This window comes from Ambystoma mexicanum, chromosome 2q (assembly GCF_040938575.1).
Source record: "Ambystoma mexicanum isolate Mex_15411 chromosome 2q, UKY_AmexF1_1, whole genome shotgun sequence".
NCBI lineage: Eukaryota > Metazoa > Chordata > Amphibia > Caudata > Ambystomatidae > Ambystoma > Ambystoma mexicanum.
The window spans coordinates 157,752,629-157,780,575 of record NC_090924.1 but is presented as its reverse complement, the minus strand read 5'-3'; positions in this window follow the sequence as shown (position 1 = coordinate 157,780,575).

Genomic DNA, 27,947 nt, shown 5'->3' with positions numbered 1-27,947 from the left:
ACCCACACACATTCATGGGAAATAATGACACCCCTACAATGAAGAATAATTCATCAGGTGCCACTGCTTCTGATATGCAGGAGTATGATTGAGCTAGAGGAGAACATTAGGATAGACATAGCTTGATTAATGTGCACATTGCAACAGCAAGGCATGTGTGGGGAATGAGTGTTTGTGTGTCGAAGGGTGGTTAGGTGATTATAGTGTGAAGTCAGTTAATAGCGGATAATAGTGGGGGAGACAGATGAACAGAAAAAATAGTGCGAGAACAGGAGCAACCGGGGGTCATCCAGTAATGTAGTGATAGGTGCTCTCTGGGTCGAGATTAGAGCAGTTTGTTAGAGGTTTCTTTTCGATGGTCATTTGTTGGTGGTTTGTGTCTGAGTTTATGGTGTTATCTTATATTTCAGGATGGCTGCCTTCTCGCCTGGGTCAGTCTGTTTTCCTATGGTTTAGTTGCAGGGGTTTCATGTGGGTTCTCCACAGCCTAAAGGGTGCTATCTGTCCGATCACATTTCTGTGGGTGGTGCATAATCAGGTGAGAAATTGGTTGTCTTTCAGGGCTGGGTTCATTGGACTGCAATTTTTTTTAGCTGGGTCTGAATGTTAAGTTTTCTTGCACTGTACGAACATGTTTGGCTAGCCAGTTCCAAAGTTTGGTTTCTAGACGGAGAAGGATGATCCTATGTTCCGTTTCCTCTTGAAACTTGTCATGGACACCCAAATAGGAACCGTTGTGAAATCATGCTTCTTAAATCCCACGTCTTTATGAAAAGTCCTCACTTTCTTCCTACAAAAGGATGATGGACCCATTGTAGGATCGCTGGTCAACCTTCGGCCTGACTACGCAAACAACCTCTACTCCAGCCTTCCTAAGAATCAAATAAAAGGCTACAACTGGTTCAATCTGCAGATGGATGACTAATTACCAGCATTCATACACATCTCCCCATAACCCCCATCCCTGAAAGCTCCAACCTGGCTCTCAGTCCACACTGCTTCTCATTCAAGTTACCATTATGTCCCTTCAATGGCCTTAGATCCGCCTAACTAGAAGGCAAGATCCAAACTGATCACCCTCCCAGTGAGGGCCGCTGGACAGAGATACCGCTAAAGACAAACTCCCATGGAAGAGGTGACAGAAGATTCTCAGGAGTGGCCCCCACTATTTGGAAGACTTCTCATCTACACCAGAAAAGCAACCTCACTGTTACAATAAAAAAACCTTCACTCAACACTGTACCTCTGCTCCTTCCCCGCCTCCTTCACATTGCACACTTTATCTTGCTCTCCTCAGCACCTATAACCTTATTACTAGTGAGTCGCTGCTCGTTCAGAATGTTCTTGATGGTGTGTAGTGTGTGAATGTCCTTTTGATGGATTCAGGGCACCTGTCATCGTATGTGATACAGGGTATTTTGAAGTGGATCCTCTCTTTAAGTGGGAAGCAGTGATGGGAGTATGTGTTTGAATCTAATTTCAGCCTTAATCTGGCCGCAGCGTTTTTCACTGTTTGTAGTTAACTGAGAAGGTATTCCTGGAGTCCAAGGTAAAGGCAGTTCTCGAGCCAATTCTTGATATTACGTGCAATCACTGTCATGGTAATGTACATAACGGCCAGGTGAAATTCTCTAGTTTTGGAGTATGTGCATCTTTATGATGGCTTTGGTTTGCGATTCCTGTGTGAGGTCACTGTCCATTGTGATTCCAAGGCTATTCACAGTTGAAGTAGTGTGCAGCAGGCAGGTTCCCATTATGCCTGGCAATGGCATTAGAGTGGTGTTGGATTATGAGTTGTGTTTCTGTTGGGTTGAGTTTGAGTCTGTTTAAGGCCATCCGGGAGGCAGTGTGTGTAAAGCATGTGCTGGAGTCCGGAATGTCCAATGTTTGGGCAGTTTGCCAGTTTGTAAATTATTTGGGAGGGAAAGGGCGTAGGAGTTTGGCCTGCCTGCTGTGTGTCCGGGCGGTGGGGCTTGCCGTGCTCGCTGGATCCTGGCCACACCCCCTCCTTTTCAAATGCTGCTTTCACTGCCCACAGGGGGAAGCCTGCGGGAAAGGGTGCAGGTGTTTGGCACCAGCAGGGTGTTCGGGGCCAGAAGGGAGTGGATGGAGGAAACAACTCATAAGGCACAAGACAGAAGTTGCATGCTGTATGCGACACCCCAGACCAGATGAGAGCCCAAGCTGGGGGTTAGCAATGCCGGCAGCTGTCTGGGCTGTTAACCCCCAAGAGATCACCCCCAACCTGCTTATTATCCCCCCAACCATTGGGGACTGAATAGGCACTCTTATATAGCCCCATAAGAGCCGCGAGAGAGGCTTACTCCTTGATTAACAAAATAAAGAGGTTTCTTGGCACAATGAGTGATACCACAACTCAGGAACCCGGGAGTAATAAAGACAAAGAGGCTAAGGCTTATCCAATGAGAAACCAACAATTTCAGGTATTTACGCCATAAGCATATCTGTTGTGATATAAACTAAACCACAGATCTCGTCTTAGAAAGGAGCTCTAGAAAGTATGTCTCTTATTTCCAGCTTGTTGACATCAGATATTAGATGTATGCAAAATTGTACTTTTTTTACGGTGTTCCACCAGCAATACTCAAAACATTACCCTGGTTTAGCATGGGGTATGTCCTCCAGCTGAGATTAGCTTTGAAGCAGTAAAACTATAACACCACTTCCCGCATTTAGTAGTGATTAGTATCTATTAGTCATGCTCAATCCCCACAAAACTGGACTTGCATTGCCTTGAAAACTGAGGGGTGTGAAAAGTATACCAGAGGACGGAGGGTGGTGATCGTACCAATAATGTTAGAAGCTAGCACAGCATTTGGAGCCCATCCGAACCCTTCCCCCAGCAATAATGGAGCACTCATCCATGGGGCAAAATTATTTATTTATTTTATTTATTTGCATTTATAATGCGCACAGCGTCCCTGGGGCATCGTGGCGCGGTTACAGAATATTCACTTTGGCATAGTATACATTATTGGGTACAGTCATACAAGGTTATGGTTTAAGTCTTAGTACGTAACATGTTATCAACAACAAGTGCACAGTTTACTTGAACAGATTAGTTTTCAGTGCTTTTCTAAAGGCTGTGAGGGAGGGCTCCTTTCTTAGGTTGGGAGGTAGTGAGTCCCAAGCTGTGCGTGACAGAACTTTGAAACTGGACCCCCCAGCTTTGACTCTCTTGAATGCGGGGACTGTGAGTTGGTGTGAGTATATTTCACAAACAGATCTGAGGGATCGGACTTGGTGTATACCTTCTGCTAGGTATGTGGGGGCAGATTGGGACAGGCATCTATGCGTGATTGTGAGTGTTTTTAAGAGTATCCTTTCTCTGATTGGAAGACATTGTACGTCCTTCCTAGCTTGGGAGATGTGCTCCCTCCTAGAGATGCTGAGGGCGGCTCTAAGTGCATTGTTTTGTGTGACTTGTAGTTTGTTGATGTTCTTAGAGGACGTGCCTACGAGGAGGATATTGCAGAAGTCCAGCTTTGCGCCTATAGTAACTCTTGTAATGTTGAGGCAGTTGCTGGAAGAGAGGTGAGGTTTGACAGCGTTGATGATTTTGGTTGTGAGTGCTGCTGATGAGGTGATATAACTGACTAGTCCGTCCATGGACAGAGCAGAGTCAAGGTATACTCCCAGTGTTTTTACCGCTGCAGAGACTGTGATCACAGTGTTTTCAATGCTGAAATTACTGTATCTGCTGTCTAGTTTATTCAGGGTCTCTTTGGGGCCTACCAATAGGATTTCGGTTTTGTCCCCGTTGAGACAGAGGCCGTTTTTTGCCATCCAAGCCTGGATGATTGCGTAGGTTTTTGTAGTGTTTTCAGGTCAAGTTCATAATACCCTGATAGAGGGTGTAAGATCTATGTGTCATCGGCATAATTAGTGAATGCTATGCCAATTTTGACTAGGTCATTGAATAGAGGTAGAGGGAAGAAGTTATAGAGGGTAGGGGATGTGCCTGAGCCCTGTGGAACCCCTTAGCCAATGGGTGATGGGTTGTCTGCTGCCTGGTCTGAGAAAACCCTCATGGCACGGCCTTCCAGGAAGGAAGTTATCCACTTGGTGGCTTTGTTGGAGAAGTAGGTGGTGTTTATGAGATGCTTCCCTAGGATCTTGTGATCGACCAAGTCAAAAGCCGCTGACAGGTCGAGGCGCAAGAGAAGAGACGACTTACCCATCAAATAAACCATCTTTATTCTCCAAAAGATAAGGATCATACAGGAAACAACAACATCTCTGGCAATCGCAGCTCCTGAGCCTGCATCACTTGGTTTTGTTTCATAGTGACATCAAAACCACCAACCCATCACAAACACATAAGGGCCCGTATCCATTGGGTAGCTCAGGTAATATCACCCATGTAAATTCCCTATGTGAGTTATTCCATTTGTCGTCCCATGTCAGATGTGTTCGCCTGAGACTTCCACAAAAATGATCTATTACTTTGTTTCAGGGTTGCACGATGACCATTGGCCCCTGCACCATTATACACCTCCCCCCGTTTGGAGCATCTGGATTGGCTGTAGCAGGTCTGCCCAGGCATGGGACCCTGTTTGGCTGACAGTGCTCGGTGTACCTTTTCAAGGTAATGGAAAAACTATGTGTCCCCATTGTTGCCACTGATATAGCCACCTAGCCTGGGAGAGTGCCTGCAGGTTGCAATGTTCTGTGGACAACGCTATTAACAGCTCCTCCTCCCACCATGAGTATAAGGCCATTGTTCAGCTCAGCTGGGTCATGTGGGAGAGGACCACAAAACTGAGCTTTTCAGTCTGCAATTATTGAGGATTTTATTCTGTTTTTCGCAGGTGGCTCACTGCCTTGCAAATCAGGAATGTGCCACCCACCCTTGTGCTTGGTGGTGAACACTGGCTCTGCGCTTCACTCTGTAGAGTCTACATATCTTCTTCCATATTTCTAGGCCTATGGCTTCATGTAACTTCACTGCAGTTCTTCTATGGTTCCCCTATATGTTGTAGTATTTTCTTTATATATTAGCAATGATCAGAGCCTTACAGGTTCTTTATAAATTCCTGTAGTTCCTCATGGTTAGTTGTGATGAAGCGGTTGCAAACTAGTTCCATGTGTGCTTTGTTCTCTTGTGTTTCTGCGTTTGGCTATTAAAAAGGAAAAGCTTTTGACCATTTGCATATGTGTCTATCCTCTATCTACAGAATGGTGTGAGCTTATTCTATGTGTGTCTGCGTAACTTCGTACAGGCTTGCAAGTTTATTTGGTGACTAAAGTTGCTATGTCATGTTGTCATTAGTGACGTCAGCACAGCTGGTTGGTATTATCAGTCAACCTGATCCAGTGATGAGGCAATTGTCGTCACGAAGACATCAGCTGGATAGGGTTTGAATGGTTGTCTAAGAGAATATCTCTTCCCATATGTGGGACACACTAGTTCTCTATGTGGTTGTCCGAACAGTGAGCGGCATCTCTCGTGTCTTATCCTTCGGGCTGACATGCGCAAAGAGACACGAGGGTCATGCCACGGACCCAGCTCTTCAGATGTTTAGCAGTTTGACACAGTTTACACAGCTTTTTGTAGTGCTCTAACTTGTGCTCAACCCTGGATTTCGAGTTTCCCAGTGATTGGAGTCTGTAATCAGGAGCATAGAATCACGGAACTGGAGTTGGATCAGCCAATCAGAAACCTTCCCTCTCCAACTGCGATTTGAGGCTCTCATGGCCTTTCCTCATATTTCCCTTGTTTCTGGCTTCACCAACCCTTACATGGCTATACTCTTGCAGGTTTTACACCACAGACACTCTCTATCAGATGCCACATAAACCCTAGCAGACAAATCACAGGCACATACCCTCCCCTGCAGCCACCAAAACTCCCACCTCATACATTGCAGCTCTCATAACCCTGAGGTCTATGGCTAACCCAGAAAGCAATTCTAACCTAACTCAGAGGTGGCAGAACCCCACTCTTAGGGTGTTCCGGATGGGTGAGTTAACTCAGTTATTATCACTAGCAATGCTATGCTAAAGCAAGAGATTCATACTCTTTGACGTGTAGTTAAACATAGTCATTAGCCTGAATTTAGGAAGGCGCTAAAAAACGGGTAATTGAAACCCCTTTTTCTGTGTATTGTAGACCCCGTGGTAGTTGGTGGATACAGACAGGAATGACCATGCAACATTAATTTGGAACTCGAGATGTCAACTGGAGTGGCAGGAATCAAGATAAAGCAGCAGATAGATGTTTTAATGGTGTAATTGTGGTAGATCTGTAACAGCAATGTTGGTATTGTTTGTAGTGTTCCCCTGAAGAAACTCCCATAACAACTATTTTGAATAAGAATGAGAAGGAGCGATACATGCCGGGATCTATATGAAGTGAATGAGTGAATAAGGTCATTAGAGGATGTATTCATTTTTTTAAATTATAATTACAAGACCAAGTGGAGAGCTAACTGGAAACTACCGTTTTTTGCATACACTACGACATTATCTACTAGCTGTTTAATAACATGAATGTTCTATAAAACTGTGAGCTGCACAAATGAAATGATGGAATAAACTCTGTTTTATTGATACAACAAGTAGAATTGGTTTGCTGTCTGTAATAAAAATGTATCGAGTACAGGTGTCAGCACGCTTAATGATAAACGGCTGTACACGACTAGATGTTACAATGATGGACACTGACCATGACACTAAACCCCACAGGGTTCTACAATGCATGACCTAAAGGAATATTTTGGTTTTTGTATTTTCGTTAGATTTATTAGGGGGAATATTCTTTTTGGGTCGTTGAACTACCCTCTAGTTTCCACATGTTATACAGGCTTTATGTACGGCAGCTGTGCCGTGAGACACATAGCATTGGCTGTTGATTTGACTGTGGCTCACTGACCATTGCGATAGCCGCAACTGATTTATGGGGTTGCAGCACATGGTTGTTAGGCAACAAGCTCAACCCTACATAGAGCCACCGCTATGATACGCTCTTAAGGGGCCCATCCGAACTGCATAGAGTTCAGGGTAGCCCATTTGCCTCCGGTGATTACTGCCGCTCTGAGAACAATATCTCATTCCAACGCTCCAATGAGACGGGTGGAGCAACTGGGACTAGAGTAAAGAACCCGTGAATGGGCGGGTACTATAAGCTGGTCGCCCAGACAACCCGGGTTACCCAGCATACACCATAGAACTGATACACGTGGAGGACCTTACGAATATGCCTCCAGAAGTAGGTGAGACGGAGCACGCATTCATGTGTGAGTACAGTTGTCTCAGTATATATCTGTGAACGCGGTTTAGCGCGGAGTAACAGAACGTATCTCTGTTTACTCTTTAGATTGGCACCATACTTCATCACGAGCCGTTTGTTCGATGAGAGGCACTAGTGGGGAGGCTGTGAGCTCAACAGGTACTACACACAGAGACTGTCAACTCTGGTGGAAACAGTCAGCTGTACCCATGGAGGGCCACACAGAAAGCACTTCTAACCTCACTCAGAGGTGGCAGAACCCCACACCGAGGGTGTTCCGGATGGGTAAGTGAACTCAGTTATTATCACTGGCAATGCTATGCTAAAGCAGGAGATTCATACTCTTTGACGCATAAACGCAGTCATTAGCCTGAATTTAGGAAGGCGCTAAAAACGGGTAATTGAAACCCCTTTTTCTGTGTATTGTAGACCCTGTGGTAGTTGGTGGATACAGACAGGAATTACCATGCAACATTCATTTGAAACTCGAGATGTCAACTGGAGTGGCAGGAATCAAGATAAAGCAGCAGATCAATGTTTTAATGGTGTAATTGTGGTAGATCCGTAACAGCAATGTGGTTATTGTTTGGAGTGTTCCCCTGAAGAAACTCCTATAATAACTATTTTGAATAAGAATGAGAAGGAGCTAAACATCTCGGGATCTATATGAAGTGAATGAGTGAATAAGGCCGTTAGAGTATGTATTACATTTTTTTAATTATAGTTACAAGACCAAGTGGAGAGCTAACTGGAAACTACCGTTTTTTGTATACACTACGACTTTATCTACTAGCTGTTTAATAACATGAATGTTCTATAAAACTGTGAACTGCACAAATGAAATGATGGAATAAACTCTTTTTTATTGATAAAACAAGTAGAATTGGTTTGCTGTCTGTAATAGAAATGTATCGAGGACAGGTGTCAGCACGCTAAATGATAAACGGCTGTACACAACTAGATGTTACAATGATGGACACTGGCCATGACACTAAACTACACAGGGTTCTACAATGCATGACCTAAAGGAACATTTTGGTTTTTGTATTTTCGTTAGATTTATTAGGGGGATTATTCCTTTTGGGTCGTTAAACTACCCTCTAGTTTCCACATGTTATTCGGGCTAACCCGTACAGCATCCTTCTACCCCTGATCACAGAGACTCCATACCGCCACACAGATAACAGGTGCTTCTGACCTGCAGTGATCAACACATCAGTTTTCTGCCTCTGCCCCTCCTCATATTTCCCTCACAGCCCCCCACCCATATTTTGTGCATAGCTATGCACAGCAAGGCCAATGTTTGTAGCTGAAGAGAGCTTTACAAGCCCACTGACCTTTCTTTTTTCCTTTGTAGGTTTGGTTTGGATGTTGAAGGTTGGTTTAATCTTGTGAGCTCACAACTGGAAGTTGGAAAAGGCTAAGAATTGTTTGCATGAGTCCTGGAAGAGGTGTTAAAGAATATTTACAGTTAAGAGTGTATTTCTTGCACTCCTTTGTATGTTTTAGACTCTCTCTTGTACCTGTTTATCTGTTTTGTTTATTTGTAGGGCTCTTTTTTTCTTTGATAGTTATTAGATTGAGATGTTTCCCCCAAAAAAGCAAAAAAAGCAAAATGGGAGAGAGGATCCACCCAACTGGTGAGGTTGCCCAGAACAATGCCAGTGATTAATATTAATTCAAACATTCCACCCATAACGTTTTTAGTTATACCTTGTCTGCCTATGTGAGAAAGGGTATGCCCAGACATGAGTCCCTTGCTCACTGAGCCACAGGGAGCCAATCTGCACCTCGCTGATGAGGGTCGACAAGGCCAAAACATGTCTGAGGTTGCTTGAGTTTCTGTGCAGAGGGGACCTGGCATAGCAGTTCCGAATGAGCTGCTTCCATTGGTGGCGGTACCTGAATGATTTACAAATGGCTGGACTCCTTTCGCAATGGTGCAGATGGGCTAAAATACATTAGTGTGGAAGGTTGCCCAGAGCAGTGCCAGTGGTTCATATCAATTCAAAACCTTCCACCCATCATGTTTTGGGTTATAATTTGTCTCCTTATATGCAAGGATCTAATACACAGCATCTCGGACAGAGGGACTAAGATCGAGGAGCTGATGGAGGGGCAGAACCTGCAGACGGGTGGGAGAAAAAACTCATTGCACTGCGGCAGGCATGCATCAAGGATTGGGAGCAGCTACATGCCACCCTGCAATGATTTGGGATGGGACAACGGTTCTTCAGGTTGATATGATTAATCTACGAGAAACCAATGGCCAGGGTTAGGATTGGGAAGCATATTTTGGACAGTTGGGAATTGCATAAGCGGATGAAACAGGGGTTTCTGCTCTCCCCATGCTATGAATCCTGGCAATGGAACCCCTGGTGGCTTTCCAAAGAGCAGATTTCAAAGCCGCAGGCATACCGGCAGGGGGCAGCACACATGTGGTCTTCCTTTACATGGACAGCATGTTACATTATATACAAAACCCAGTATTCAATCTGCCATATTTGCTTGCAGTCAGGAATGGATTCGCGAAACTCGGTAGGGAGAAGTCAAATTTGTTCCCCCTGGCTTGCCTACATGGGCTGTAGCGGCTCTCTCTATCGAGTCTCGAGCTGTAGTGGGCAGTTAATACTTTCTGGTATCTTGGGGAGGATGTTTGCCATGGCGCCCAGCAAGAATTTGAGATGAACATGCTATGGGCATGAGGGAATAGAAAGGTCCATGGAGTTCTGACCCAAACTTCCACTGTCCATGATAGGCAGAGTGGCGCTTCTCAAAATGATAGTGGGATGGCTATGGGTGCTACCATGGCGCCAGCATATGCGAATTGTTTTACATATCAATTGGAAACCACACACATTCGCAACAACCAGAGATGGAAGCAACATCTCAAATCATGGGTGCGTTATATAGACAACATCTTTGGGGTGTGGACAGGAAACAGGAACAAATTGGAAGAATTTCTAGTGTATCTGAATGGTATCGATAGACGGATACAATTCACTTTGGAAATAGGTAATCCAGGCATACCCTACCTTGATGTACAAACAATAGTTATGGACAATAAAATTAACAGCAAGCAAACCGATCCGAACAATCTCCTACACCGGATTAGCTTTCACCCTCCTAACACTTTACGAAACCTCCCATATGGACAAATGTTAAGAATTAAAAGGATTGTCAGTGATCTCGAAGACTGTCAAATAAAGTTCCAAAAATTACAAGAAAGGTTACAACTAAGAGGATACCCAGAGACTGACCTAACAGTGGCTCGTGCTAAAACTAACACACAAGAACGTGGGCAACTTCTAACCAAGAAAACCGAACGCAAGAGTCCAGAGTTGGTTTTCGTAACCAAATTTTCCATTCAAAGTAGACAAGTCAAGACAATCATTCAAAACAGATGGAATATACTCACTAGTGATGAATCGACACAAGACCTGTTCCCGCAAACACCAGTGTTTGCCTACCAGAGAAGTAACAATGTGCACAATATGTTAGTTAACACTGGAGGCAAATCACTTACAATCAGACCAGATAAACATCCAGGAACATATCCATGCATGAGCTGTGGCAATTGCAATAATGTCATCAAAGGCAGTGTGGTAACACATCCACGAACAGGAGAAAGGATTAAACTTAAACAACATCCCACATGCTTATCAGAAAATGCTATCTACGTAATTAAATGCCCCTGCGGGAAGTACTATGTGGGTGAAACATCATGCAAAGTCATAATAGGTATGAATGAACACAAATCTAACATCAGAAACAACAATCAGGCCTCGTCAGTTGCAAGACATTTTAAGGCCAATGGACACTCTTTTACGCAACTAAGGTTTTAGATATTAGAAGTGATACCAACCAAAGGACAGAATAGAGATATGAAGAAATGGCGGGCACAGAAGGAAGCCTTTTGGATAGAGCGATTAGACTCATTAGCACCAAATGGTATGAACGAGGAAGTGGACCCGAGCTGTTTTTTGTAGTGATGCTGAAATTTTGTCTAATTCAAGTCCAGGAACGAGGAACTGGACTTATGCTGTTTTTCGTAATGATGCTTAACTCTTGCCAAATTCAAGTTCAGGATTAGATGGACATACAAATGTGCAGAACTATTTGTGGGTACATTATTACAAACGTACATCAGAGTTTATATACTAGAATGGCAAATTGAAATTTCATGAATACAGTACCCTATTGAAAGAGATTGCATGAATAGTCCAATTTTGCTAAATCTATGTTTATGATCAAGACGGACACAGTCATGCCACAGGCACTTATCCATAGGTACCCAATTGTGAAAGCACAACAGAGATTATATATTAGATTGTATGTGAAATTTTATAAGAATTAATATTGAACCCCTCGAAGGTGATTACACAAATATGTGCACGACAGTATGGTAATATGCGACATTGTATAATATCACAGCAACAAGTTCTTGCTACATGCAACTTGATAGATGGTAGTTTTCATGAGAAGGACCGGGGTACAACAGTATCAGTTCCCTCGCAATATGGGATTGGGTGAGGACCCAGATTAAAAGAAAGGTGGTTCGCCGGATTCTTTCACTTACCTGATTTAGCCTTCTGAGAGAGCACATACCTCAGATGCATCACTTAACATATCAGGAGACACCTATAGGCAAATACACAACATCTTATTATCGTGTGTTATGTTCATTTTTACCATTTAGACCACATTTAAGGAAGTTGTTCGCACCTTTGCTGCAGCAAGATCTTGCATTCACAACATTCAGCAGTTTGATATTTCAAACAGCGTTCACCTCTGATGTATTAACAGTCTCAGGAGATATTCGTAGGTTAGCACTGCACTAATACATATTATAAGTTACAAACATGATGTAGAAGCAATGCTTATACATAAAAATATATTATTTTTTCAAGGGTTGGCCTTAATACTACATTAGCTTATATTCTTGTTCCAAATTGTTTTGGTTATTATTTTCTGAGTGTTACCTGTGAAAGTGCGATGAGTAAGCGTTAGCATGTGGTAGTTAATAGAAATGTTTTTAACCAGCATAAGATGGCCGCCGGCTTCACTAGCTTCTAGAATTTCCATGGTTACCTCCCCACACTTTATTAACATAGCAATGAAGCGTGCGTTATCAGGGCGTCTTTGCAGACAGTCAGCAATTGTGAAGAGGTAAGAAAACACCGCTATACGATAGCAGCATATGGGTACAGAATGAGACCAGCCCTTTGATCTCAATTTCATTCATCTTTTACAGCGCACGGTTTGCGCTTATTACAAACAGAAACTCACATTGCGAGTCCACGTTAGAAGAACATAGATCTAGTATTGGCAGAAACAGACACAGGTTAGTACCCATGGGGGACATGATATCAGAGCATGTGGAGTATATTGTAGTAAAGAGTTCCATAGAACTGATTTACCTTGCTAACTTAGGTCACCATTTTTTCTTTTTCTCTGCACTTCTAACTTCACACGTGGCAACATGGAAATACGTATGTAAATATTTATATTTCATACAATTGGATAATGACTGCTATTGTTTGCATATGCAATTCTATGAAAATAATAACTGCATATTATATTGACTGCTACTTCTGGGTTTTGGCAATGTGGAATGGCAAACTGGTGGAAAACTACAAACTGTCCCCATGCACATTTTTTCGACCATGAATCAACTGAATTTGGCAAAATGTTACTGATTATCTGCGAATGCACGACCAATGGTTTTGTATGAATATGTTGTTTGGTTCTATGAGCACTTTGTGAAATGAGACGCATACCTACAGGCAATTAATGGTGTTTCACAAACGGTGGGTCATGATAAAACGTGGTAAATTGGTTATAAAAGTATGAACCAGCACGAGCTGGCCCCAAGGAAGGATATGAATCTGAAATGCATAGGCCAATTATAGCTCATCTGGTGCATCTGCCCAAAACAGTGATTCTCAACTGTGGAACTCAAATGTGAAAATAAATACAGATTTTTTGAAAAATCAACCGTTATGGAGATAATTTTTTGAGAAAACTATTTGAAAAACTACAAAAACATATACCACATCTGTGGTATCAGGGAGTGCAGCCCACACCGCTGGCTTCACGGCCAAGGTCTCTTTTTGCTTACACTTTGAGTGCCATTTCACAGAGGCACCCTACCAGTGGGTTTGCACCCCATTAAATCTTATCAAAAATTTGATAAAATTGGTTCTAACAGAAATAGCAGCAAGGTTGTGCACATTCACCTCGACTACATCATTTGCTCGCTACGCCATAGGGAACCGATCTGTCTGATTAGGCCCATCAAGGCCGAAACCTGTATTGGGTTGCTTGATTTTCCATGCAGAGGGGACCTGGCCTTACAGTTTGGACCAGGCTGCTCCCATTGGTAGCAGTACCTGAATGATTTGCATATGGCTGGATTCCTTTTGCAGTGGCACAGGTGGGCTAAGAAACAGTGGTGTGAAAGGTTGCCCAGAGCGCAGTCCCAGTGGCTCAGATTAATTTAAAACCTTCCACCTGTTAACACATGGCATTCCTCCCCGACATACCCTTCTGCAATCAGCCCCCTCTTGGAGACATACATCATGAGAGAGAGAGGGAGACAGACATCCGGCTGGGAGTACGTTTGTTTAATCACTGCTTTTTATAACTTAAAAAGGAAATGTCTCAACGTTGTACTGCATACAGCACAATTTAATTCATGGCAACAGATTACACAATGATTGTATGCTAACATGAACCTTATATTTCAATATGCTTTGATTGGGCATTTTACTGAAATGTCAAAACATCACTTGATTTCTATTGGACATAAACACTTCCTGAAACACATGACTTCCTAGGCTAATTAGCAAGACTCGGTAGTTACCCAAATTTCACTGACCCACTAGATGCAAGATGCAACCTTTGAAACTGGACAGAGCAGGTTCTAGAAATGATGCATTTCCTATCAGACTTATTAGCACATTCTGCCCAAGGCCATCTCGCCCTGCTTATCTACTTTTGACTCTATTTCAGCTTTGTTTTATGTGTCACACCATTGAAAATCACATATTCTGCAATTTAATGCTGCTATATCACTGTAACTTGGTTTCTGCCCAATACACTCCCTTTTCTGCACACAGCACTATATTTCTGTGTCTGCTCAACACTTTTAAATCTTCATAGTGTTTTGAAGCCTGTTACTATATGGAATGCAATGGCTGTCTTTTGCAGACCTATATTCTACATCAAAAATCTATATTCTGTTTTAATTATGTTGTGCATAAAATAAGCATTCCTTTATGTTTTATATTGCCCTAAACAAGGTCCATTATCACCTATTTCCAATGTATTTGCCGTAAATAAGAGCAGTCTAGCTGCCTCAATAGACAATGCTCCTGATCTTTATAACGTTGGACAGGAGGGAGGGGTATAGGCCCTAAATACCATATTTACCTGTCACCAGCAGAGAAAGAGAGACTGCTCCTCTATACACCCATCACTTTTTTAATTATAATTTGTCTGCTATGTGAGAGAGGACATGACCAGACGTGGGCCCCTTGCTCGCTGCGCCATAGGGGAACCCAGCTGCTCTTCACTGATGAGGCCCAACAAGACCAAAACATTTCTGAGGTTGCTTCTGTTTCCATGCAGAAGGGATGCTGTTTTAGCAGTTTGGGCTGGGCTGCTCCCATTGGTGTCAGTACCTGACTGATTTGCATATGGATGGACCCCTTTTGCAATGGCACAGACAGGCTAATAATGGTGGTGTGGAAGGTTGTTCAGGGCATTGCCAGTGGTTCAGATGAATTCAAAACCTTCTACTCATCACTTTTTTGGTTAAAGTTTGTCTTCCTATGTGAGAGAGGGTAAACTCAGACGTGGGTCCCTTGCTTGCTGAGCCATAGGAAACCAAGCTGCATCTCATTGATGAGGCCCAAGGCCAAAACATGCATGAGGTTGATTGTGTTTCCGTGCAGAGGGGACCTTGCCTAGCAGTTCGGGCTGGGTTGCTAGGATTGGTGGCAGTAACTTATTGATTTGCATATGGCTGAACCCCTTTTGCAATGGCGCAATGGCGCAATGGCGCAATGGCACAGGCAGGCTAAAAACCGGTTGTGTGGAAGGTGGCAAAGGGCAGTGCCAGTTGTTCAGATTGATTCAAAACCTTCCACCCATTACTTTTTTTGTTATATCCCAATTTGTGACAACTAGTCACTTGCGACCCCTGCTGCCTTCCTTGCTACTCCTGTTTTTCTTTTCTTCAAACCTGTTGCAGTCAGCTCTCTGGCCCTTCTGCCCTTTATACACCCCCTTGCTGCTGATGCTCCCTTTGCAAAACTGAGGTATGGCATAATGGCAGTGTATTTGAAATGTTATGATTGTTTTGAATTTCTTTCTCTTTGGCCAAGACAGGTTTCAGTTTGGATACAACTGGCACAGGGTCTTAGAGAGGTTTCCTTCTGCAAATGATTGCATTTCTCGAAAAGGAGCGGGTGGCAGGTGTTGGGCCATTTAAATGTTTCTTAGTCAACCTTACTAAGAGAGTGTATAGTGGTGTACTAGTTCCATACACTTTCAATGTATATTCATTCGTTTGTGTGTAAAGACAAGCAGAGTGAAGTGATTTTCTCTAAAAAAAAACTAAATTCAGATGACAAGGAAAATTCTTAAGGTTTTAATGCAGCATCATATTGTCATCAAATCTGCCCCACTTCAGCCATACAGGGGAGATGCTATGATTCTGATGAATTCCCTAAATTAGTGCAGGACTTGTTTTTTTTTTTATGTGAGCAATACATGCAAATACCATTGAGCCACAAAAATAAAATAAAAGGGGTAAGCATTAATACCAGCAAGATCCATAGAATGAAAAAACTTGTTTTCTTTTGGGCATTCGTTTTATGCCAGCTTTTTCTGCATTTCAGCTGCATTCCTGCTGGGCAGAAACCAAAGTCACGTGATTGTGTTCTAAGAGTTTGTCAAGTAAAATTAAGAGGTATAATATGATTGTTAAAAGAGGAACTATGAAAATGGTTGTAAAATGGAGTTAAACCAGAAACAGTAAAAGATAAAGCAGTGGAGCTCAGTTCCAGTAAGGTTCCTATCACTTTGACCATTGCTCTTTGGGTCCCCAGTGCTCTCAGGAAAGGACCAGTTAAACCACTACTTCAAGTGTCTTCCTTTGTACTCGGGATCATGAACTTAAATACTCTGCCACTGCATCACTATTCATGCTGTGGGTGTGTACATCTCCACATCTCCCACTTCTCTCACATCATTCCTGGCTCTAGCCATCAACTCTACAACCACTGATTCCGCACAGATGGCATCGATCAGACTGTGGCTTCTTTGCTCCTCAATAGCACCATCATTGCTGGCCAATCCCCAATATGTCTGTTTTTCCACCCCTTTCCTCACACAGTCTTGTACAAAGATAAGGGCCGCCTTGACTCATCTGCCATATTGTGTCGCAGCTTGGCAGCAGAGTAGCCTCTCCTAATGTCACCACTCTCCTGACTTTCACAGTGGGTTATTCAGCTGCCCCACCACTTCCACATGAGTCGCCCATTTCAGAAGGGCAGACAAATGTCCCAAAATCTACAGCAGTACAGAGCAGATCACCCGGACCACTCAGTCTTAGAGGTTGGCCTGCTCTACCCTCTTTCCTCCATGTTCCTTTTTATTCTACTGGATCTCTGTTACCTGATTTATACCTTTAGGCTCTGAATTCCAGAAGCCAACAATGTTGTAATTGGTGCCCCCGTAAACTCTGTGCTTCTGTGCGCCAGCGTTAGACCAATTGCACTGTATTCCCCAAGCGAATATCTTCACATGGCTGGTTGTCTGAAAAGAACTATTGACAGTTTGTTTTTTGGTGGAGGGGTTGAAACTCTTTGGAATTACCCCGTGTGATGCCACATCACATATCAGCCAACAGACTTCCTATTCACTGAGACATTGCCCGGATGGAAACCTCATGTCATAGTCTTCCCAACATGAATGTGGGGTATGAGACTTATTTGGGCCGCTCTCCCTAGAGGGTAAGACATTTTCAGCCTTAGAGACATAAGCTCAAAGTATACAGGCCACTTGAGCAATAGACTGGAACAAAAAGCAAACTCTTGCTAACTCTATCCCCTCACTAACCCGCACTTACTGACTCAAGTCTTCATCTCTTACCACCTTATCCTACCCTCACAGACAACAGTTACACAGGGCAGAAAGCCTGACTGCCTGGGTGCTGAAAATCGCACTAACGATTGTGCCACTGCCTGTAGTTTTGATTTATTTCCCAGGGGCCGGGCCCACCCAGGCCCACCCAGGGCTAGACTTTCCCGAGCCTTAGCCAACATGGGCGCACTAGGGCAGGCAGGCGCAGGGCAAACTTCCAATAATGTAGCAATTTAGCTGCGCAACCCGCCCCCCCATCCCAGAAGATACATGTGTGGCCTGCCTGGGAGGGACCACCAGTGTTCCAGTTCCTTCTGTCGATAGGGCCTGAGTGACAGTCTGACTCCTACAGCCTACAATCAGACCCCTCACCTGCCGACCTGCATGCTTCCTCCTGCCTGTATTGTGTGTGTGTAGCGTGCCTTGGTGTCCTGGCCTGAATGGCTCGCTGGCCCCAAGAAGCTAACTTGTGAGGAAAGCACAGTCAGAGAGAGCATGTGAGGTGGTGGTGGGTTCTGGTGGTGAGTGTGTGTTTACTGTTTGGTAGATGAGGGAGGCTAGCATGAGTTTGTGGTGAGGTGAGTCAGACTGAGTGACTTCACTGTGTAACCGTCACCATCCGTGAGGTTAGCGACTCACTGAGCGTGACTGAGTTGAGTAGTAGTGCACTGCATTCACTGGTTATGATAGTACGGAGGTAGGTAGGCACATAACCCCAGTATCCCCCACACAAAATAGACCAAGAGGCCATTCTGCAGACCCTCCTGAGGGAACATAGAGGACTGCTATTATGAGCCACATGTATAGCCATGTATGGCGCGCCACGCTGCTGCAGTGCCACTACCTCATTGACTATTCAGTTGGCGCTAAAGTGCACCAGTTAGTGCAGATTCAATATCATCCTCCTAAGTGAAAAGGCATGGATTCATGTTTAGTTAAGCTAGACGTGACTCAGTGTGACTTAGTTCTGGCATGGAACAAGGGTGGAGAGATGGCCGATATCAGTCATTCACAAGCCAGAGACAAGCCGACCCAGAATAAATAAGTGGCAACATTTGCATTGTGCAACCTCCCACATGGCCAATATTAGGGTTGTACTTGTACTCCATCTGTAAGGGTGCCCTAAAAAATCTAATCGAGAGACTCCACTCCAGGTGCTTCTGAACATAATTGCTAAGATTATGACTAATGAACTTTACAAAAGCCATGCTACCCAAATCTTGTGCCACCTTCACTGGCTCCGAGCACCAGCTAAATTAAAATGTAAGGTTGCCACTGTTGTCTTCAAATGTGCACAAGGCATGGATCCCCAATTGCCTGACCTGCATAATGCAGCATAAATCATCCACATACTACATCTGCGTCCATCAATATTGATGCTTACTATTCCACTGATGTTTAATCTGCAGTCAACACAGGGATGCCAAGGTCAAGAATTGATATTGCTGGAGGTTGTTTATTTCTCTCATAGTGACACCAAAGACCACTGCCAGCCGACACCTCACCAAATCACCTCCAAAACTGTATTTTTAACTTTTAATTTGTTCAGCGCTAAGGTGCTCTGCTCATGACATTGTAACCTGCATTGCACATTTCAGTCGAGTAGCTAAATTGGCAGTGGTAAAATACGTCCTTAGTTTTAATCCTGGCTAACTCACTTAAACCAATGGTGTGATCTTGAACAAATACTTTTTAGGTCATGATTTGCTGGAAACCCTCCAGGGTTGCCTTAACATTTATATGTGTTTCTGAAGTGTGTAGCCAAAAGGACTGATGCAAATAAAAGTGCACCATGACTACTAGCAGGGAATGTTTTGCACATATTACTTTATGAATTGCACTCTTCTTTAAACAGCTTCCCTCTGGCCTAGTAAGACCAGTCTTGTTTGCGGCATCTGCAGGGCTAGAATGGCCTGTAAGGAACTCTGAATATTTCCCGGTAGGCCTCTGCATGCTGGGCTTCTTTCGAGTCATATTTCCAAATGTTACCATAGGAAAAGGGTTTGGCTTGCTGAAGATATGCTATATTGGGCCACTTTGAAAATTATCTCCAGGGCCTCTTTTGGTTCCCAGTATACCCCTGGGCATCTGGCACGCATTTTAGCCTTAGTTGTCAAAAAGAGTGTCTGGTATCTGCTTCTTCAAGCTCACAAGTGAAAGTGCACTATGCATTATAGCATCCTTCTTGCTGCCACCGCACAGATTGGTTGACATACCTGCTACATTCCAGTCTGGAGATGTTAGTCCAATAATATGTTTTTACATGCATTCTTTGACTGATAGTCTTGGATTTATCCATTCTAAACACAGGCCTGCAATTCCCAGAATGCATTGCAAAGAAAAAGCAGGGCTTTACTACTATCTTCCAAATGGGATGGAACATATTTTCATGGATGGGCTGAGGTACGCAAAATACCACTGGGTAGAAACACACATTGGCAGTGAGACGTGCCCTTGGAATTTCTGTATTTTATGCCTTCTGACTGCGTTAGATTTCCTTGCACCTTTCTAAGATTAAAGTAGCAGTCACTTCTACCAGTTTGCATGTCAAAATCATCAAGACACTCTTTTCTAGCACATATAAGTGTTTAATTGGGGAAGTCTTGTAACTTATCCCAAGAAAGGCTGAGATTTGCTTGGAAAACAGGAAGATTCCCTCCAGACTATTTTTGCTGTAGAATTATCTTAAATTGCAGCAGTGCGGGAGATAGCCTCCTATTTTGGAGACTCCCCCACGTTGTAGGAGACTTGGTTGGCAGGTCTGCTGCCAGCGGGTGGTAAAGCCTGGTGCCCCCAGGCGTCATAATCTGGAATGAACTTCTCTATTCTCTTTGGGAAGAAGCTGAGTTTACAGGCTGTAAAAAGCCTTTCAAACATGTTTGTTCTGGGCGGTTTATAGTGATATAATCGAATGTCATTTTTTCGAATGTCATAATATCGAGAAAAAAATGTGGAAAACAAAAATTTCGAATTTTTTTTTAAATAGCTTTTTATTCGAAATGAGGGGTTCCCCCTCAAGTCTCCCCCTGCCTTTTTTTTTTACCCATTTTTTTTATTCCCGGACCCCAAAATAAATATATAATTAAAAAAAGGGCATTCGACTTTTTTTTCTACCTTTTTGTTTTCGATATTATGACTTTCGACTAAATGTTTTCGATGTTTTTGACTGCACACCGTTCTGGGCACATATTGATCTCAGTGTTTCTCACTATATTGGTTCATCACACACTGTTTTCCATTCCAGTGGCAACAGTTTGTCACCGGCCGGTTGACAGTGATTTATTGCCTTATGGTTGTTGGCGCTAAACACACTGAAATGAATGCTGCATATGGTTCAATGCGTGTATGAAATGTATATCATATTACAGTGATATCGTAATCATATTTTTCTTAGTATACTGGAACAATGCTATGTGATGCCACTTGCTGTTTTGTCAATGGGTGAACGGTCATGTTCTATCACTGCCCATGATGTCACTTGGGGGTGGGGTCGAATGACATCACTTCCTGTGATCATCATCAGCGGTCAAGGGTCGTTTGATGTCATTATTCTGCTGCCCCAGGCATTTTGGTGAAAAAACGTCCCTGGGTGTGAGGGATGAATGGCGTATGATGAATACGATGTTGTCAAGTTAACCATGAACAATGTTATTATGTGAACTGTATGTTTAGGAATGTTGCTGCCGGATGGACGCTGAAAGTATTGTGGGTGGGCTAGGTAGACAGTGGAGGTAACATGGGAGATGATGGACAGCCAGTGCTGGTCATTGTGCCGGCTCTCGGCGGATCCGAGATCCGGCACCAGGTATGGAGCCGGATCTCAGGATCGGGCCAGAGTCAGCCGCCCAAGCCCATGAACGCGCTGGAGTACGTAAAAAACAAAAAAGAAAAAAAAAAGTGCCCACAACCGCAGAATTGCCTTTTACCGCTGCTTTGGCACTGGTGAGTAATGCACAATGCTTGTACATGTACAACTGATTCCTTTCAGTTGTACATCTAGCGAGCATTGTGCATTACACACCAGTGTCAAAGCCGGCGATAAAAGGCAATGCTGCCGTCACAGACACTTTGTTTTCTTTTTTTAATTTTTTTAAGTCTTCCCGCATTGCTGGATGTCCACTACTTGCCCCGCTCCCTCTAGACCACGCCCCCTCGGACACCGCCCCCCCCAACTCCTCCCCCACCCCGGCCCTTGTGTTGTGGGATCCCCCACCACATTTTTTCAATTTCCACCACTGTGACCACATAGAGCGAATGGCTGTGTAGTGTCAAAGGAAGAAAGGAGCATGATGTTATTTCATGGTAATTGAATGTATGGTGCTTTTGCCGCTCTACATTTCCCTCAGGAAGATAGGAGTGCCCTTCCTGTCCAGATGAACAGGGGGGACTGTGGTCCCCTGCCCTCCTCGTTTGCGGCCCCATATCAGCACCTCGCACTGTCACACGCACCCACACCTCTGCAGACAGCTCCCTTTTTCACGCTGCCTGTACCTCAGATACAGTAGACGGCGAGTTTCATTACACAAATACTCTTTCAATGACTGTTTATACAGTTGCTTGTTGACTGAACGCCGTTCTCCATCTCTTTAGGATTAGTTAAATCTCCAGCGAGAGTAATGTACAGGAACTGACTGACAGGCCTCTTGTGCCTGCTTTTGTAGCAGCCCTGATCCCACGCCGTGGACCCGAGCCCTGAATTGTCGAAGTGGAGCTCTCTTTCCCCACTCGCGCGGAAGGTGCAGCGGGGAACGAGCGTTCTCCCGAGGGTTGAGCGAAAGGACAGGGCTCACCGCGGCAATTACCATTTCCCAGATAATTTATGATTTCTGGTGGCTTACGAACAAGAAAGAATAGGCCTAAAGTCTTAACGCAAGAAAATACATGTACCTGGCTCCGGAAACACACTGGAAACACCCACATCTGAATGCTCAGGCACGTCTAATGAATGATCTTCTCCAGTGCTTTACTTAACACTGACATGGAAACGAACAGCAGTGTCCTTCTGCACTCCATGTGGGCCGGGCCACCACAGATTCAGGGCAGTGATAGGCTGGGCTGTGTTCTGAGGAATGGCGTTTTTCACTGGGCGCCTTCTCCATGCACCTCACCCTCTGCATTGGCGTTGGAATCCTGATTACCACAATTAACAAAGTTGTGCGTTTCAGGTAAATTACTTTGCTGTTCCCTGTTTAATTAAAACCACCTTTTTTGTGCGTTTAGACGTATGCTGTATTAAGGGTCGCACTGGCCTATAGGGCAATAGGCCCATGGCCCAAAAAATCAAAATGCTGGTGTAGGTCCGCTTTTGGGGTCAAAGTGGGCCACTTTTTTGGGTCAGTTTGGCTCAGTTTGAGGAGTGAATTCACTCTGAGGCGAATAGTTTTGACCAGTGTTGCTGAATATATATTCTTTAAAATGCACAATTTGGATCACACTTCATCAAAAAAACACCCCCTTGATTACTATTAAAACAGTGTCACAAAAGGAATGAATTGCCATTTTCAACTGTGGGCCCCTTTTTGAATGGTGCCCGATACAGATTTATGTCTCAGTCCGACCCTGGCTGTATTTTGCCGGTTTCCAAAATAGCTGGATTTCTGTGGTTTGGCTGTCGCTGGGGCTGATGGGAATTGTAGTCCCAAGCAAATCAGATCTTTGTGCCATTTAACACACACCTATGTTTCATAGGTTCCTTCAGCTGTATAGCATAATGGCTACATTATCAGGCTTGGAACAAGGAGTTCTAATCCTTGGCTTTTCTCTTGGTCTAAAAATGGGTGGAGGATGGCACATCACTGCACCTCCATGTTCTTAGGTTCATACCAAGAGCTTTTCAATGGGCTGAAGACTTGCACCAGGCATTGCAGCATAGCCTCACCTTGTCCCCGTATGGACCTAAGCACACGTGCAGCATACGGCTCATCAGACTTTTGACAACTATGCATATTCTAGCAAGCCGCCCCTTATCTCAGTGGTCTGAAACCTCTGGCTCTACAGATGGTTTGAACTGCAACTCCCATCAGCCCTAGCCAGTATAGTCAACGGTGTGAGATCACTGGTGCCGTAGTCAGAAATATCAGAACAGCTGCAGGTTGCAGGCCCTTCCCTTCACAGAAAAGCACCAGCTGGCTAGTTTGGGCCTTTTTTACTACTCCAGTGGAGGCCTGGTGCTCTTTCACTTCAGAAGTCGCAGTTGACACTAGGAATCTCCGAGCTGTGTTGCTAGGTCTGAAAAAGATCAGGGGCTGTGATAATGTCTGGACTGTCGTGACTCAGGGCTAGGTAGCCTTTTGGTTGTGCCCCCTGAACTTCAATCCAGGGCTACAACCAAAAGGCCTGTGGCTATAGCGGCCCCAGAACCCCCCCTAGCAACGCCTCTGATCTCAGCTGATAATTGATGGTTCATTTTTATCCACCTGACATGCAGCATATTTTTAATGTGCCCTCGTTGTATATATTTATATATTTATGTGTGACCACATGCAGGGACGAGAAGCACTCCAGTGAAATAGTGATTGAGAAAGTACATGTAGCAAGCAAGAGTCTCTTAAATGTCAATGTTTAAGACAGTTTCTGAGAGCGGCATTATAGCCACACCCAGGCGCGCTGGTGAGACCACTCGCCAGTGTGCCAGGATATGGCCATCATGCCACTCTATTCTTCTTCATTTGCACCTCATACTGCTATAATTCAATATACTTTTCTACTCTCTCTGCAATCAGAGTCAGTAATGGTTATCACATCCAACAAGAATTGAAGATATGTATTACCATGCTGTCTCATACTACTTTTACAAATATTGTTGCCATTTTTCCCGTTACAGTTAAATATTTATTAATGCTAATGATCAGAAAACAATGATTGCAGTGAATTCATTTATCGAAAGCACCATCTCAGAGCTTGATTTAAGTTTTGTTTAACAGACCCAAGCGTGAAACATATGTCGACTCTTGTTTTACTCAGAAATTCGAATTGTGGTCTGTTCATTTTCTGAACAAGATCAGTTGGAATAAATGCACTCTCTCTACGTCACTCATGTTTTGTGTATGTACTTTCTTTAGCCTTATGTGAAGAGAGCACCTCTCCTAGCACCATGTATTCACTTTTTATTGAACTTACACCCTCAAAGGTGCACAAGGGGGCACAGCAGTTAAGATCGAAACACGCATGCTTTTCATGCCATACCCATAACATGACCTCACAAAGCGCCTTCATGGAGCTTGAAGTATGGTGCACCTCCTATGTCCCTTTCCATCAGCGCCACATCATCCCAGTTCCAATCCCAATGTGACTCCTTCTGGATTAAATTGTCCACCTCCCATCCCAACAATTGACCTGGGCTGCTCCGGAAAACTGTTAGACACTCTTTCTAGGCACTAGGATGACCAAGTCGGTGATGACATCCATAATTCTTACATTCAGAAGATGAAGTCAATTCACTCCGTTCATTTTATTTATGTATTTATTTTAATTATTATAATGCGCCACACACCCGTAGGTCTCAGGGCGCACAATCAAGCAGCCTCTGTTGATTTACACAAATCAGAAGATCAAACATTGCAACTTATTTGGAACGTTGCCGCAATGGCCAAAATCACCATGAGTTGAAGTGCATAAACACATTCTTGCCATTATATCACCGTGGGCTACGTGTGATTGGCTGCTCGAGAACAGTAAGTGGGTGAGAGGGTACACACACAGACAATAGCACCAAATCCATGGCTTTACAATGTTATTTGTGGCTCTGCACAATCTGAAATCAGAGGAGGAGCCAGATAAGTGACTCTGAATACCGCACACTCCACGTAGGAAACAGCGGGAGTGATACCATCATTCTGGCACATGGAGCTACTCTCTGTGCCTGACCATGTAAAGGCAGACTGGGTTTAGGGTGACCAGATTTCCAAAACGAAAAACCGGGACGACCAACAACATAAAAGAGGGACTACCCCATCGCAGCCCACCAATTACCGCCCTCCCCCAACACGCCCCCACAACCACCACCCAATCATATTTCCAGCACTTCTCCTTTCTACAAACTGTATATGATCACATTGTGCAGTTTTGTCTGTGAATCTTGTCATGTTAATTCAAAACAGGCGTTAGCTCAAATTGATATAACATAGCTTGCTGTGCACTCATTTCCAAGCAAGTCTCTGTGGCACAGCCAGTAAACGTTGTGACTTGTACCTGAAAGGTTGGGGGGTTCAAGCCAATCCTCCAACATCAAAATTCTGAAAGTGTTTTGAAAAAAAATTACTATTTTATTGACCGTAGACACCCATCCCTGCAAACCCTGGACGGGGTTTCTAAAATGAAAAAACTACCGGGACCCCAGGATGGAGGGTGATTTCCCTGGACTGTCCCAGGAAAACCGGGACATCTGGTCACGCTAGCTGGGGTGGAACAGCACTATTCCCATGACGTAGGTGTCTTGCTATCAAGTGTTGGAGGGTCGCCACACAGTGCACACAGGGAGATTGTAGCAAGTCACAGTATTGGTTTATTTCAGTTCCTCATCATCATCATCGCTTCATTCGGCCATTAGGCCATCAAAGTACTTCCTATCACGATAATACACTTCATAATCACAATACATTCAAGATACCACGAGCTCCATGGGCCCAGCCGCATTAGTCCCCAATGTTACATGGTGGGGGCAGCCCAGGGCCCCCACCGGCACTCACACGCAGGCACGCATGCACACGCTAGGGACCACACAGGATGCGTGTGTTCTGCTCGGGTCCCCGGCTCGAACTGCCGGCGGACCGTCTTTATTGTCACAGCGTAGCAATGCGTATACACTACGCAACATCCCTCCTTTTCCCCCAAACAAGAAACAGTTCTAACAGATGCACTCCACAATAACAGTTCAAACTTATACTAACAGTTTTCCACCTGTATAATAAAGTCTTGGAATCTCTGCGGCGGCTTGCGCCCCGCCCGGTCGGGTACCTTCGTGCCTCCTCTGGGGGCGTCTCTGGTGTCTCGGGAGTCTCTGGCGATCCATCGTTCCTTGGTGGAGATCCTGTGTCGGCCCCTGGTCCTGGCGGTTCGCTCACTTCGGGGTTGGGTGTCTCCTCAATCGCTTAAAGAACAACGCATTCCTCGTTACCGTGCCACGGGCATTGGCTGCTGTGACCATGGACCCCTTGACGTGGGTCACCCCCAACGGCTGCGCTTCGTAGGGTAATGAGAACTTCCCTTCTGGCCTCCTGTTCCGAACCAGCACAGTGCCACCCACAGCAATCGCCTTATCCGATAGGTTCCGCCTGACGCTCTCCCGCTCGTTCTTGGCAGCCCTTTCTGCTCGCACTCGGTTGTTATCAATCACCCCCTGGCAGCGGCCTTCGACTTCGGGTAGTAGACCCCTAGGAGCCCGTTTGAAGAGGGCCTCTGCTGGCGGGACCCCAGTAGACTGATGTGGGGTAGTGCGGTATTCGTGCAGAAAGTCAAACAGGTTGCGTCGGAGTTCCTCTCTTCCATTCAACGATATTCGAAACACTTTATTCAGCGTCCACATGAAGCGTTCCACCTCACCATTTGCCCTCGGCCAGAGTGGTGTGACCTTTCGATGTTTGATCCCTCTTTCCTCACGTTACTGCGCAAACTGCTGCCCCCGGAACAGAGCTCCGTTATCCGAGCAGATCTCGACGGGGAACCCATGGGTGGCAAACATATTCTCCAGGGCCTGAATGGTGTGGTCACTGGCTGCGGATTCCACCAGCTCCACCTCAGAATAGTGCAACGACTGGTCCACCACTGCCAAAAAGTACATTCCTAGGCCTGTGGACCCGAAGTCCGCATGCACCGTCCCCCACGGGAGTTCACTTCTTTCCATGGCCTGGATGGGCGGCCCTCTCTCCACTGGACTCGCCGCCTGGCAAGGTATGCACGCTCTCACAAATTCGTCCACCCTGCTCTCTAGGTCCGGGAACCACACCTTCAACCTGAGGCGTGCCTTCGTCTTCGCAATTCCTTGGTGCCCTTTGTGGGCGAGCTGCAATACCTTGCCCACCAGTGCTCGTGGGACAACGATTTGGTGCCCCTCAACAAAAGACCATCATCCGCCACCAACAGCTCGTGGTGTATCCTCCAGAGAGCCTGCAGATCCTTCCGTGCCCCCCAGTCCCTCCTAGCGTTGTTCACGAGCACTTCACGCCACTCTCCACTGGCCAGGGCTTCCTTGATTATCAGGAATATCTCGTCTGCATTTGACTCGGGTAGTAGACCCCTAGGAGCCCGTTTGAAGAGGGCCTCTGCTGGCGCGACACCAGTAGACTGATGCGGGGTAGTGCGGTATTCGTGCAGAAAGTCAAACAGGTTGCGTCGGAGTTCCTCTCTTCCATTCAACGATATTCGAAACACAATCTCTTGGTGTGCCAGGGCTACAGGCAGCACCGTCTCCACCACCAGGCGCACCGCCTCCATGCAGTCTGCCACCTCCGCAGAGTCTCGGGGGCGCCCCCCCGGGTGGCAGGACAGATAGTCTGCTGGATTGTGTGTACCGGGACGATACAGCAACTTGACTCTGTATTCCATG